The 16,588-nt window shown below is 36.5% G+C and overlaps 1 pseudogene; it reads left to right on the forward strand.

The window, feature by feature from the left end:
- The first annotated feature begins 14,161 nt into the window (after positions 1 to 14,161).
- On the forward strand, positions 14,162 to 14,815 carry LOC145785890 (uncharacterized; annotated as a pseudogene).
- The last annotated feature ends 1,773 nt before the right edge of the window (positions 14,816 to 16,588 follow it).

A 16,588-nucleotide genomic window follows, 5' to 3' on the forward strand; every position in this document is an offset into this window, starting at 1 on the left:
GTGAGTAGGCAAGTAGCGTAAAAAATCTTGGTTTTAATTCTGCGCATATTCTGCAGTTACTACACACTCTCTTTATGTCATCCATTGAGAATGGCAAGTTTTTGGACTGTACGAAGTGGGAAAGTCTCCTCACACCAGGGTGGCAAAGGTTCTGATGAATTTCGTTTAAATTGTAACTAGCGGTAGACGCGCAATACGCCCTAGTTAATGTATCAGGTCCGGCATTGTCCTTTCCGGGTCTATATTGCACTGTATACAAAAAAGATGCGAGTTCGAGACGCCAACACTGCATTTTATTATTTTTAACTTTCTTGCGTCTCCTGTTGTCGAACATAAATGCTACCGACTTTTGGTCTGTGACCAAGGTGAAATGTTGTCTCGCCAGAAAATGCTCCCATTTGCGAACGGCCTCTATGATTGCAGTAGCTTCTTTTTCTACGGCAGGATAATGCCGTTCGCTCCCTTGAAAAGTCCTTGACAAAAAAGAAACTGGTCTTCCTGATTGGTTAAGAGTAGCAGAAACTGCAACCTCCGACGCGTCGCATTCGACAACAAAAGGTAACGTCTCGTCGATGGCCGCCAATGCGGATTGGGAGATTTCTTGTTTAATAGAAACAAAGTCTCTCAACCATGGCTTACTTAATACAGGCCTTGCCATCGTGCGAGCTGGAGTCCAAGCTGGAGGCGAACAAACACTCATGTCTATAACTTGCTAAACACACTTTTCAAGGCCTGTTTGCCCATTTTGTTAAATTCTGCTCGATTGATACCATATCAGTAAATAATAATCATTTTTTTTTTATTTAATTGATAAGTTATATGCATTCTATGTTTGATTTACAATGAATGGCACGTTTAAATAAAGCACATAGTGGAACAAAAGGTGTTAAATAAAACGGTACAAATGCACACAAGAAAACAATATTTCTTGTCAAGCATAATCTGCTATTATTGATTTAACGTCAGTAACGCAAATACAAGCACAATGAAAGACAATATCATGTATTGGTTAGGTCATTCTATTATAATACAGTCAAAATTTTGAAATTTTGTAACCCATCCTCTCAGAATTTCTTTATTTTTTAATATGTTAGAGCTATTGGGAAAAGATGAAGATTGGTATTTGCGCTGTCAAAATACCTCAAGAGGTTTTCAAGATATCGACGATTACATTTTTGCCACTAAAGGCGCTGTTTTCATATAAAAAATAGCTTAGAATTTTTATTTTTTATGATACAGAAATAATAAAAAGTATGTATTCTTATAGTTTTTGGGGCAAGGAATTCAAATATGTGATTACATTTATGAAAAAAGCAAAGGAAAACACTTTATTTTATTGTAAAAAAGTTTTGGGGTACTCCATTTCAATGCCCCATATCTCAAATCTGCAAAAAGATTTTTCCCTCAACCAATGCATGCTAAACTCAAGAAAAGCTACCTGCTTCATGTACAAAAGTATGATAAATGCGTTTTGTTGCAAGCTTCTGCAATTGACATGAATGTTTCGATTGCTATATTCATAATGTTTTCAATCAATAGACTTGAAGTGTCATACAATTAAGGCACTAATGATGCTCTACAGTAGTAAAGCGAAATGCATAATTGCATATGCCATAAATAGGGCACTGCTGATTATTGAATTTTTAATAAAAAAAGCATGATCACACAGCATGACAGATTTTGATTTAAATTATGTGCATCAAGTGCACCTTCGTTATCTGTAATCGCAAATTCTGATCTGTCAGTTTCAGATGTACTTGAAGATTTGCATGCATCATCACACTCATCCATGTCAAACGGGTTGCCCTTGGCTAGAATATCAAGCTCTTTTTTTGCTTGTCTTTGGCAAGTGATGCATAATTTCAATCCGGGTGTATTGCATTGTGTGTTTTTATCAAACTTCTTGCCATGGGTATTTAATATTATTGATTGGCGTGCTTTGGGAAGCTTAACTCCATAATGGAGTTGTAAGAGATTGCAGCATCTCGTTTGTCTCTTTTCAAATCGCGCAATATGTATATATACTTAATGATGATAAAGGCATATCTTTCCACTTGAGTCGTAAATGCAATCTCTCACTTTGACTCCCGCTCTCCATTATGCAAGTTCTAGTTCATTTCGTTTCAACTGTTCAATGGGTAACAATTCTTGTCGTTTGGAATATCTCGTTTTATGACATTCATCAGACTCCTTTAATTTTCCAATAAAGTACTTCTCCAATTCCATAATTTCGACAGGTAAATTGTAGCAATATTGTTGTGTATTGTATGTACAGTATGTTCTACAATAAGTTATTTGCCTATTAAATTCCTAAAAGTCATGATGGCAACACACAACACATTGAGCACTCTGAAAGCATTATTTAATCACTATCACATACACTACAGTAGTAGTACTAGTAGTCGAAGCCTCATTAACGACCAGAATTAAATCAAATAGCCTTGCCATTTTGTTGTTGATGATTTAGCTAGCTTTTTGTATTTCTTAACAGGAAGTGGCTATTTTTCCACACTTAATGCCATTGTTACAATCAGGTGTTGCCAGAGTTAGGAATAAAGTTAGGAAGGGTTAAGGTAAGGTTTAGAGTTAGGAATAAGATTAGGGTTTTGATCTTTGCCCAGGACTAAAAAAAAATTCCGAACTACAAGTTTGTGTTTTCAACTGCTTTAATCTTTTCTTAATTAGGGCAGAATTCCTTATCTGGTAACACTATTGAGATTACACTATATAGTGTAAATATAGCCACAGCCTTCTTAATATCTATTGCTAAATTGATTTAAGAAATTTAGTCATGCTTCACAAGTCATTTCGTTAATTGCATGAAAAAACTGATAAATTTTTGCAATGAACAGTAACCAACTGCAAAAGTTTGCGAGACTACACATTTATCATATCTTTGACAAGAAGCAAGTAATAATTGTACTTCATCACACAACATTTACGCCCCATTATGAATTAATTGTTATTAACTTACCTAAATATAACATGCGAGTAGTTAATTATATGATTTTATTCAAGCATAGGCTTACCTTTTAGGCTCCTTATAGGCTATTAACCTATTCCTGATCAGTAACATATAAAAATACTAAAGTTTTAATCTCTTGCTTTGACCTAGCCTGCCCAAAGATACTCTCTTGGTAAAATTCTCTGTCAAAAACAAACATGCATTAAGAGTAACTTCTACTCTGTAATTTGTTTATTAAAATTTTATCAAATCCTGATTGCTGAGAACCTGGCTGTACCTATAGTAGGGAAGTCCTCTTTGATGTTTTGACTGTTCAAGGTTCAGCTATAATGAAAAAACTACACCTATCTAGCAACTTAATGATTGTAAGAAATCCAATGTACAACAGTTAGTGACTATTCACCAGCTACAACATTAGCTTATAACATTACCAACATTAATAACTTGTATTAGTAGACTATACTTTGCTGCTGTCAAAAATTCACATCTTCTTGCTTGCAGCATAGATTTCATTATTTTCCCAATTATTATCTTCACAAGGACCGATTCAACATGTGGCATGGTTGTTAGTAACTCGAACAAATGACTACTTTAATATACGTTTGTACAAATTATGCTTCTAAAAGTTACACATACAGTAATAAACAAAAAACTTGTTCAAATTAAAAAAAAATCAACACTACATTGCTATTTCATAACCAAAATAAGAAAAACGCCCCCTTCTAATTAGTTGGCTGTTTTCGCGTAAAATATTTTCTGAATCAATCGTTGTGATGATACATGCGAGAAATACTACGAGATCGCGGAGGAGCAATTTTTTTCTTTCTCTTTATTATCTTATCGAATCTGAGAGAACTCTTTACTGCAAACAGTGTAAAAACAAGCTTCGCCTCCAGCTTGGACTCCAGCTCGCACGATGTCAAGGCCTGTATTACGTAAGCCATGCTCTCAACGCTTCTGGATTCAATGGAAACGACGTAGTGTTTTTCAGATTCTGAATTTTGTCAGTAAAGTTCACGACCCATCGTGCATAATAGGCAAATAATCCTAGAGCTCTTTTGAGAGATTCGGTACTTTGGGGCGCAGGTAATTCAAGCAGTGGCCGTAGTCGTTCGGGATCTAGTTTTATTTTGCCATTGCCGACGCAATACCCGAGAATGCAGATTTCTTTGACCGACGAGATTGTTTTGTCTTCATTTAACGTAAAAATTCATTTCTGAATTGAATGAAGAAAGCGCGAGACATTTTCATTGTGTTCACTTTTGTCACGCCCACATACCGTAACGTTATCTAGGTAAGGGTAGGTATTTTTCAATTTATCAATTTTCACTATGTCATCCATTTTCCTTTGAAACTAGGGAACGCCATTTGTTACTCCAAAAGGGATTCTGTTGAATTCCCAAAGTCTTCCGGAAGCCTCAAACCCGGTATAAATTTTGTCCTTTTTAGCGATAGGGATTTGGTGATAGGCGCTTTTGAGATCGAATGTTGAGAAAAACTTATGAACAGACAACCGATGAACTAGATCGTCTATGCGTGGCAGTGTATACGCGTCCAAATTTGTGAACAAATTTATTGCTTGTGAATAATCGACGCATAGCCTCTTCTTATTTGTTTCTTTGTTGTTAACGACCAGAACTTGGGCCCACCAAGGCGAATTGCTGGGGTGAATGATACCTTTGGAAGAGAGTTTTTCAATTTCTGCGTCTATAAACTTTCTGTCCGACTCGTTGTACCGTCTTGACTTAACAGCTATCGGCTTACAGTCTTTCGTCAAGTTTGTGAAAAGAGATGCTTCATCAGTTATTGCAGCGATCACCGAGCAATGGTCGTTCTGTTGATTAACTACAAAATCGGGTTCACCTCCTTGGTATTCAAAATTTTTTTCATTTTCCGTTCTGTTATCCGTGTTCAAACATGTGCACCGAAACGGTGATTAAGTGTCTTGATAATCTATTTTCTTTGTGTGGTTTCCCTAGTTGTGTACACACTGATAATGGGGGAAGCTTCGTGTCTAGAGAATTCAAAAGTTACTTAACTAGCAGAGGCATTGCCACCAGTCGCTCTTCCATTTCCTGCTGATATTGAGCCGAGTCGACTGCTTGAAAGCAACATTCTTTGCTTAGAAGCTTTAAATTTTGAAGAAATTCGTCTAAGGATTGTCCTGGGTGTTGTTTGGTAGTGGCTAGACGATGCCTCGCAAATAAAATATTCGTAGGCTTCACATAAAAGTTTTGAAGAACGTTCAATGCACCGTTGTAATCTTGACAGTCTTCGATGAATTCGTAGACTTCAAAATTCACACAATTCGTGAGTATTCGCAGGTCATCCCGCCGGTTTTCTCCTTCGTCTTGGACGGGGAGAGAAGCCAAGTAATTTTCAAACCTCTTCCTCCAGTGCTTCCATTCTTTTGCCGCTGTGCTTGCGTTTGGATTTAAAGCAAGGCGTTTCGGCTTCATTAACTTGCTCATCCTAGTTTTTTAAATTGTAACATCCATTTATTGAGTTTTAAAAAACTAAGAAACGAAGTGTACCTACAAAACACAAACCATAAATATAAAGCGAACAAAGTAGATCTGTTTCACACAATGAGAAAACTGAGAACTGAGCGCTGAACTGAGAACTGAACGCGAACTGAGAAAACAATCAACGTGAAGCGCTCTAGGCACAGAAACCAGAACGTAGGAACATATGTAGACTAAACGTAATTTTACAACATAATTTTACAACCAAGGCCTACGAGAGGGGGTACGGAGGGTACGGCGTACCCATGAGGGCCCAGGACTGTGATTTTTGAGGGGCCGAAATTGTTATTTTATAGTTTACGCGTAAAAATGTTTGGTTAAAACCATCCTAAACGACTGAATTCAAGCATAAAAGCTGTTATTCTTTAGTCCCAGGGGACCCGTAATGTAGAAAAGGTCCCGGAAAGGTAATTGAATGAATTCTGCGCAAATTAGAGGCCCAAAGTGGTGATTTAATGCTTTACGTGCAAAAATGTTTTGTTAAAAACACCCTAAATTAAATCATATAAGTTAGTTTTTCTCCTGCCGGGGGGGGGGGGGGACATAGTGTAGTAAAAGCAGGATTGAGAAAAACCCGGGCTTTTTTAAAAAGCCCAACCCGCTAGTTTTTTTTTAAAAAAGCCCAGGTATTTTTGGGCTTATTTGTATTTTTTAAAAACTGTTTGAAAAAGGTAGTTTCACGCTTACTATACTTCAAAATGAATTTCGGAGCAGGAACCGGAGTGAATACTTTCGGAGCAAGAGCGCAGCCGGAATAAAAAAAAGTGACTTCGTTCACCTCTGCTAGGCATGTGGTGAATGAAAAAGTTAATGAAAAAAGGTCATTGGTCAGATGATTAATTTGATTATGTTTTAACAAAATGTTATATTTGAAGCTTTGATAGAGAGCTTGACTTGTTGTTCCAGATACATACTGTAAGTGTTATATTACATAAGTGTAATATTCTGACACTCAGTAACGTTAACGGATTTAACATTTTTAATTAAGCACAAGAAAAAAACTACTAAATCCAACGTTTTCGACACCACATAGTGTCCTCATCAGGACTAATTATAGGATACATCTAAGTGAAATGAATTTTAAAATTTTACATTAAAGCTGTATAGCCTACAAGCGACACCTTTCAACAGCACCATCAACAACTGACACACGAATTCAATGCAGGATACACAAATTGTCGAACAGATCACAAGATATACACAACACAAAATAATAGTTGTATTGCAGCCTGCTGCCTGATACTATTATTGCGCAGAGATGTCCAACTCTGCAGTAAAATATTGTATGGTGTGCAATACGCCTAAGCAAACATCACGCGTTTTGCCCATGAAAAAGGGGGCCCGGAGTGAGAGGGGGGCCCGGAATGACTCTTCGTATCCCCTAGTGAAAATTTTTCTCAGAGGCCCTGTTTACAACACATTGTACAACTCATTCTGTGTTATTTCTTACAGTTATTTGAAATAAAGAAACCTCATAAAATTGATCCAGTTTTGCCAGGGTGCGGCCAATTATTTATCTCTTTGATAGGGTGCCACAAGGCTAAAAAGGTTGGGAACCACTGGCCTAGAGCGAAGAAACAATAGCCGATTTTGTTTTAACCTTCGTCCGGCGACATAGGTACAATTGTAACTTTTGCGTTTTTAAATTTTGATAATTCTTTTACTAGAAGCCGTATTGATACGAAATATTCTGACATTTCTACATTTTTGAGAAATTGCATAGGCTAAATTTAAGAAAAATATCTCTACACGTTTCCGAGGTAGGGAGTCAAGTTGCTTTCATACCCTTAATATACGGCATAGGTAAAAATTGTACCTTCGCAAATTTTGAATGGAATTAATGCAAGAAAAAAAAGGATTCTTAATTTTGAAGGACTAAATTTTTGTTATAACAAAAGAGTGCGAAATATCTTATTTACAATTTCAACGATAATTTAGGAAGCCTTTTTATTTGTTTTCACAATAATACGCGTTATTTTTGTATGTGAATGTTCGTCTCGAATAGGTGGGGCGCTAACCACACAGCTTTTCCTAGTTTTACATTGTCATCGGTTGTGGTCTTGGCAGACATAGCAAGCGCCAAAAATCATAATACGATATGTCTAAGCGGTATATTGAAATGTTCGGACCAATAAAAACCATACAGAAAGTATGTCAACCCTTACTTTCATGCAGCATATGTGAAGGTACATTGTTGTACCTATGCCGACTGTTAGCGTTGTAAAACTATGCCACCTGACAAAGGCTTAATAAAAATGGAATAAACAAATATAATTTTTTTTTATTCTCATGATTTCAGGTTGGAACTGTTGAGCTGTTCACAGGGAGCGTGTACACTTCTGCTGGACCCAGTATGAGAATTGATCTATTCTCGCACAACAGTGTGATCAGGAAGGGCTTTGAGCTCCAATTTAGAGCAGGTTTTATATTAACCTTGTTAAACTTTGGCACAATAAGCGTTACAACATTTTTTTTAGCTGCAAGCAGTTTTATCTTTTTCAACGTTATGTTGATACAGTAATTTACCTTAACTTAACTCATGAAATGGATTCAGGTATAATGCTTAGGCTACCCCACTTTCTATGTAGTTACTGCACGCACTAGAGTAAAGCATATTTGCGATGGATAGTACACCGCTATATGAAAGTATAGGTACATTATAATAATATTATTACTATCATTTCTATTACCACCACTCTACTGTAATTATTACCTTCTTTAATGTATTGTTAACGTAATAAATATTTTTAGTGGATGCTTGCGGGCAAAGAGAATTAGAAGCTGAAGTTGGGGTAGAAAAACAACTCCGGCCTCCTTTCCACAGGGGTGCTTGGGGGAACCATGTGTCCTGCAAGTTCACAATTTCATCACCTGAAAATACAAAAATACAGTTTTCGATTGATGATTTTGATACTCGGTATCATTACTATCACAGCCATTTGTGGGTGAGTAATCCAAATGGAATAGTGTAGCTGTGTCAATGTGCCTATTTTGCTAATGTTTTTCAAAATTGGAAGAAAAATGCATTCTTCTTGTGAAGAAACCAAATTTTACATTTGAGAAAATTTTGGTTAAATTTGAAAGTTTTGAAGTCGGTTCCGGTAGTGGTTCACGTCGTGTGACATAAGTTACAATTAGTTGTTTCCAAACTTTTGAAGTAGGCCTATGTGGTTGCTTTTAAAGAAAGTGTATAGAAATCTGATTTAAAAATTTAGAAATCTAAAAACGTTGTAAAGAAACAGCTGTTTGCAATTCTTTTGACAATTTTATTAAAAGAATCCAAAACAAAAAGATTAAACATCAAGTAGTCACTTGCTTTTGCTCAAATTGTAAGTGTTTCCAAATATAAATAAGAGAAATATTGCTGGATCATCTTTTACTAGTTAGCTTCAAAAACTAAATTGCGTAAATATATTATGATTAAACAGACATAACTCAGCAACATCACTACATTTAACATTATAAAAACAAAAAACAAAAAGCGAACGTTTTCGGCTAGTCATATAGCCCTTTTCAAGCCTATAAGAAAAAAGACATTATTAAAAGAAATGCTAAAGAATCATATAGTATCACAGCAAAAATATGGTCAAATCTAAACATTTGAGAAACTGCCTCGCTCACAAAGTGATAACTGAAAAATTACGCAGCACAACGGGTCAAGTATTTCAAAGGTAAAATTAATTGATTGTTCAGACAAGGACTCAGGCAGATTATGCAAGAAAGACAGAAGCACAAGAGATAGTGGCACAAAATAAAGTAATGCGAAAAGCACAAGACGTGATAATTCAATCAAAAAACTGTTAAAAGGTAAGAAGCTCCGCAAGCAAATAATTGCCTGTTGATCCCTGGGTTTAAAGATTTGATGATCAATGCCTCATGAATCTTGGTGTCGAATTCGGACAAACACTTACGAACAATTTTGAAAGACTGCAATGACGGTTTATTGTTTGAGCACGATTGGCAGTTTCTAATATGGTCTTTAATTGCACTGTTTTTATTAAAATTAGCTAAATTCAAATGCTCTCCCACTCTCGTCACCAAATGTCGAGTGGTCATACCAATGTATGACGATCTCGCATCATGCGAGCAAGTGAACTTATACACGACGTTAGAACATAAGCGGAAAGGAGTTTTGGACTTCAACTGAAAATAATAACCAGCTTTAAATGTTTTATAAACGGGAAAAATCTTAACGTTAAACTTCAATGCAATAAATCTGGACAAACTTGTGGCAAAACGTTTGGATTCCTTGCCAACAAACGGGATTGTTAGAAAGTTTTTGAAATCAGGCTCCTCAACTGGAGACGTAGTGGAAACCGAATTCAAAAACCCTCTAAGAACCTTATTAAAAAAAACCAAGTCGGATAATGATTAGCACCAAAGTATGAGCGTAATTTATTACTTTCATTATTGAAACAGTCATTGTTCGAGTAAATGTCTCGAGCTCGCGAGATAAGGCACTTGATCAAAGCAGATTTGTAATTAGACGGGCAAACAGCGCTGAAATTAAGGAAAAGATTAGTGTTTGTCAGTTTACGCCAAACCCAAGTATCAAATCCATTACCATTTATCTTGATTTCTACATCCAACAAAGGGTATAGTCTCCGTGGCTTTTTCTACAGTAAATTTTATGTTTTGATGTTGCGTATTGAGTACTTCAAGAAACTGTGAACAAGAATTATCGTCATCAAATATGGCAAAAATGTCATCAATATAACGTAAGTAAAGCTTGGGAAAGAATTGGGAAGCATTTTCAGAAAAAATCTTATTTTCAAGGTGGGCTAGAAAGAAATTGGCAAGAGTGGGACCCAGAGGCGAACCCATAGCCACTACGTCAATTTGCTTGTACACGGGCAAACAGCGCTGAGCAATATACAAAGATATTTACATAATAATGTATTTTTTCTTATAAGCTTGAAAAGGGCTATATGACTAGCCGAAAACGTTCGCTTTTTGTTTTTTGTTTTTATAATGTTAAATGTAGTGTTGTTGCTGAGTTATGTCTGTTTATGGTTTAAAAGAGTTACCTCTCTACCCAAACTGTATATTATGATTGCATGCATATCAATGAAGGATCAATTAATTATCGTAAGCTCGTTGAGTAATCCTTATTATTGAACATTTTCTTTAAACTCATGTTTAATGAACAATCTTTGTTTGTTTATTATTTTAAACCCACTTCTTTGACATATCCTTGGCGTTAATCACATGTGCCAGTTAGAGATGCAGCGAACCCAAAATTTTTATCCGCACACCACACCGCAACTGAATCACCTATCGGCACACCGCACCGCACACCGCAAATTACAAAATTTTCAAAAATTATTTTAACGCGTTACTTTTTAGAAAGTCAATTGTGACAAAAAACACCCATGGCATATAACTGGTAACCTACCGGTACAGTTGTGTACTAATTGACTAGGCTAACCAGATCATATTGTCTTAACAGCAATGCATCTAAGTTCTAAGACATCATGCTTTTTCAAATAGAATGTTCCTGGATCCAGTATCAGGACTTTTGAACACTTTTTGTAAGCAATAATGCAATTTTAATGTCAGTGGTTGTATGAACTACACTCTATACAGACAGACAAGACGTCAAGAGTAAAACTTATAGCCTTAACTCGCTGGGCTAACTGTTATAGTATCTAATGCGGTAGGCCTATAGCCTGGTAACTGGGAGCTGAGCTTATCAGCTAGCTAGGCTATTAACCAAAAACACTCGTACAGCTTCCCTCACAAGCTAGCCCCGAAAACCCTGTCAACTGCAAGCCATTTGCATAGCTTTCCACTTTCTAGCTTAGGATTTCCGTTAAGGTAACGCCTAGAACAGTGGTTCTCAACGGGGGCGGTATCGCCCCCCGGGGGGCATTTTGATTTTTCAGGGGGGCGGTATGATTACCTCGGCTTAAGGGGGGCGTTTTGATTATTAAGGGGCATTCTGGTTTAACCCATCTACCGCCCAGTGTAACGATTTCGTCACATCATTTTCTAGATAATCTACTCTACATGCTCGCACGACAGCCAAACAATTTCTCTTACACCATCGTCGTATTTGATTGACCAACCGTTTAGTTTACAAACGCTATCTATTTAAAATTTAAATTCAGTAATTTTTCAGTATATCACAAAATCTGGTGAGTTCCATTATGACGTAATCACTACTGCCAGTGTACTGTTTTCATGCTCGCAAATATATATTTGCTTTTCCTAATCAATCGTTTTTGTTGGGGGGCGGTAAAATTTCGCCAGTTCATAAAGGGGGCGTTGGGTCAAAAAAGGTTGAGAAACACTGGCCTAGAACATCATCCGGCAAAGGCGAAAGAGAAAATTGAATTGAGTTCTGTCTTTGTCATAAGTTACCATGGGGGTGGGGGGACAGGTTATACCTGGGACTGGTATATAAGTCCCCCCACCCCCTTGGTAACTCATGGCAAAGACAGGACTCAATTCAATTTTCTCTTTCGCCTTTGCCGTGTGATGTTCTAGTTTTTTCCTTCCGTTAAAGGGAAAAAAAGTAGTCGGTGTTTCCAACTTAAATTTAAAGTTTTATGTTAAAAGTTTACGCGGCAAGCGGCGCGGCTTGGTCATTTCAACCTTCCACGCGGCGCGACACGCGCAAAAAAGTCACAAGCGGCCGCGTACGCGGCGCGGTTTGCATTATCACTAATGCCAATAAATGTTTTTTCAGTTTTCGGATGAATCTGACGGTGTGAGCAAGAGGTTTTTATCAGGCAACTACGCCAAAGAACTGAAGAAAGCGTATTTTTCTCCTTCTAATCGACTCGGAATTGGTTTGACGCAATATGTGGATGGGTACACTGGATTAAAAATGAGATATACCGCCATCCGTAAGTACGGCACTTTGTTAGTTTAGTCTGTGAAAACTTTACCTAAGGATTATATATTTTTTCGTTTGTTTGTAGTTTCTTGCGTCTAAGCGCTAGAACTGATGAAACTACGATATTTACATATTTGAATGGCATCGATTATGCGTTGTTTCAGAATTTTTTCTTTTTCTGGCCAAATGAGCTGGTCAATTCTACACTCTATAACTTTTACAACTCTACTCGAATTTGTTTGGATATACCAGTAGCCAATCCAATAGAGAATTTATCCATTTGTCTAGTACCAAAAATCGAAAAAAATGCAATGTTTAACCGTTTTTGTGAAAATTCCTCGCTTGCTTCGCTAGCTCAAGCATAGTGCTGTTATAGCACAGTTTCTATATTACTAACTCTGGAAGCTCAATGGCGTTGCTATGCTAGGCAGTGTCGTAGCACTTGAGACACCGCTTGGTAGTGTGGTAGTTTTGCAATTCGTAGCCAAAAGTCTAGGAAGGCTTAGCCGAGTAATGTCAACTGCAAGTTGTTTTAACTTTAAGTAGGCTAAATTCTTATTTGCATATTACCGCTAAATAGGCCTAGGGCCTAGGCTATTTTTTCTTATCACCAGATTATCCTACTAAGTTAGTCTTAAGTTTTTAATATAGAGATTGTGGTCAAATCACAGAATCTGCTTGGAAGGTATGCAAATATAGGCATATTGTCTACTATCAAAGGTGAAACTGTGCATGATATTGTGGTTGCAGACTGTTTTTAACTAATGTAGAATGTTTAGGATGTTAGTTACAGTTAATAACAAAAAAAAATCGTTTAGTCTACTTTTCAGAGGCTTAGGTTAGCATGACTACAAGTGGTTAAAAGATGATGTGATTTTTCAAATTACTAAGGAATTGATTAGTTTATAGTTTGAAGTAGTGGTCTTTAAAGTTCATAAGTTTCAATGTACCAAGTATACAGCAGCTTAATAATTGAATGGTTTAATTACTAAATATTTGTGGAAGTTTTAAGCTGAAGTAGGCTTGAAATTAGTACCTTAATTGAGAGATGCTACTTAGCCAGCATCATTTCCAAAAACATTGATTGATCAACTAATTCAGTTGATACTTATTTTAAAAAATTGTATAAAGTTGTTTTATTTAGTGATACAACAAAAGTTGATAGGTTTCAATCTGTGGCACTCAAAATAGCCACTCCCAAAAATAATTTGTAAACAAAGAGCATTAGCAAGACAATTTTGAGTACGGTAGGCTACCGGTAAGTATGCAGGTTCAGTACTTTAAAGCAACAATGTCACAAAGGCTGATGAAAGAAACAGCAGAATCAGATACCATAACGTGTTCCATATTTAGGGTACCTGGTTTGCAACATATATAGCATCTTAATTGATTACACTGTGCTGCGTTAATTTTAAGGTTACTAAAGTATTGACGGTTCTTAGTGTACTTTTTGATGCTGAATCCAAAACTGTTATCCGTTTTCTTCCATCAGGTCTAATTTTTTTGGCAAATTGCATTTGAAATTTTCGACAACTGCTGCTTTCAGCGTCTTGCGATTGAGATTTGTGATGTCATAAAAATGATTTAGCAAATGAATTAAGTTTTGATGAAACTTCAGTGACATCACAATGAGAAGAACATGACGAATGCACCCGATGCTTGAAAAGTTAAACATATGCACTGGTTTTTACAGGCTGCGTTAGTGTGCAGTCAAGATGATAGTTATTGTATTTTATTTGGAAATTAGCTATGTAAAGACTTATGTGCACTCAATACTTTACCACGTCAGTATATTAGACACGTTTGTGTAATAATGATAAGTTTTGTTTTTACAGTACAATGAGAAAGTGCAAAAATGATGCAGACAGGTTCTGTTATATAATGTGGCAAGGTCACCCTGCATAGGCGCCAAGCAAAAATTATGCAGTTTGTTAATAAAGCATATTATGAGTATTTTGGAGTAAAACTAATTAAAAGCGATCAGGACAAGGCATTTGCTCCGCACATATGTTGTAGAGCATTCGTTGAAAGCTTGAGATTATGGAGCCTAATGAAAATAAAGAGCTTTCCTTTTGGTATTCCTATGGTATGGAGAGAAGGAAAAGACCATGTCATTGATTGTTATTTTCACATGACCAACTTACAAGGTATGCTGATACTTGTACTGTATGGAGTCATTTTCATTTATTGTTTGATTTAAGAGTAACAGTGTTCTTTTTCATTTCAGGAATAAACCGGAAGAACAAACAACATGTGTAGTACCCTGATGTTCCTTCAGCCATGAAACCAGCATCACATGGCCCTGGTATCCCTGTTCCAGAACCACCTGGAAAAATAAGCGAAATGGAGTGTTCTTCATCTGCAGAGAGCGAAGCAAGTGAACAAGGCACATGGGATGCAGAGCAAAGTACAAGCCAACCCAAGCCTCTTACACAGCTTGAGCTGAATGCACTTTTTGAGTTCGCATTCGGATTACTTTTCTGACAACTGTGGTAACTACAGCGAAGAACATGGAGAGAGGTTCCACGAAGACCTTCGCCAGGTGGAAGAAAGGTACCAAGGATACTGGGACGTAAACATGCTTGCAGATTACTGTTGGTGCTTAAAAAGAGATCTTTCCAATTCTACACATAGAAGAAGATCTTTGAAGCGACAATTTTTGTCAGCATAAATCATTTGTAATTGTATTTATATTGTTATTGTATTTATCGTCGGAATATCATCATGTGCCGAACAACGCTTTCTGTGTTAAGCTATTTTGAACACTTCGTTTTTCTTGCACACATTGATGTTGGCGAGTATTTCGCATTTAAAACACATTTGTGATGTTAAGTGTTTACGTGTCTATAGTGTACATATTAACTTCTACTGTTAGGTTGATCGCCGTTGAACAAAATTATGTGTTAGGAAGCTTTCTTGGTTAGTTGTAAGTGCCTTTATTTCAACTGTGTCATTATATTTTTTGTAGTATTTAAAATGGCTGTCATTGCAAAAACCTTGCATTCAAATAAAAATACCATCTTGGGAAAATTGACAACATGCATGACCAATTAAGCTACCACAGAAATTAGTTTCTCTTTGCACAATAATGACCAAAGCTAGCATAATTAAATATGTGATAAAAAAAAAACTTGACCTGATTGAAAAAAACTGGTTGCATTTTTGACTTCAGCGTAAAAAATTGATTCAGAAACACTTAAAACATTTTTGACCTTTGAGAAAAAATTTTCAAACGCAGCACAGTGTTATGTGTCGGCTGCATAGCCGAGTGGTGAGAGCACTGAAACGGCAATCGAAAGGGTGCCGGTTCGACACCGCTCTAGAGCATGCGGCTGTGTCTTTGGCAGGACACTTAAAGGCATGCCTGAAGGTGGACACGAACATTGGCTTCCTTGCCTTCCCGTCCACTTAATCTAAATCTTCAATCACCAGGTGTAAGCCTGGATACGACAAACAAAAAACAAAATTGATTATGTACTGACTGGGAATTTGATTGAATGGACCAGTTAAGGCAGTTATGATGACAAAGGTTATTTTTTGTTTATTTCCTTTGTGTTGTAATTTCCTATTCTTTATTATCTTAAGCGTGCCATTTTTTGAAGGACAGTTAGTCTACTTTGAGACTACTAGTAGACACTAATGCAGCAACCGCTTAACCACCGCCTTTGTTAGCATTACAGTTCATAATCAAATGCTGTACGCTATTTAGGATTGTGAATTACAGTATGTTAGTTATGCTTATTTAAATTAATAATGTCACAAGTTAAGCGTAAATGTGGTAGAATAAACTGCTGTTTACAACAATGTAACAGCACAAGCGTACACCGATGCATAGCGCTCAAGTCCGCTTTCCCGCAATGCAGGATAAAGATATGAAAAAACAAAAAAAACAAAAAACACTACAAATATGGGATTTTGTTTGTACAAAGTTCCAAGTGATGAAAAGAAAAGGTTTGCTGCTTCAACAGCACAGTGGGAAAAACAGTTTCATCAGGTAAGATCAACACAATAAAATAGTGTAATTTCATGGTGTATGTCATGATGGTTGACATTAGTAAAAATTAAGAGCTTATACCTAATCAATAACATAATGTGTCACACATATTATGTTTTTTTAATTTAAGCAATAAGCATATGGTGCTCACTGCTACTGTACTCGTATATTGCGAAGATTCACTAATCTGGCATCCCTGTGTATAGTTGATTAGTGATGAACACGTGTGCTAATTGTAACATACATTGCTAAATGTTATTTAT

Source organism: Aplidium turbinatum, chromosome 2 (assembly GCF_918807975.1).
Source record: "Aplidium turbinatum chromosome 2, kaAplTurb1.1, whole genome shotgun sequence".
NCBI classification, from domain to species: domain Eukaryota; kingdom Metazoa; phylum Chordata; class Ascidiacea; order Aplousobranchia; family Polyclinidae; genus Aplidium; species Aplidium turbinatum.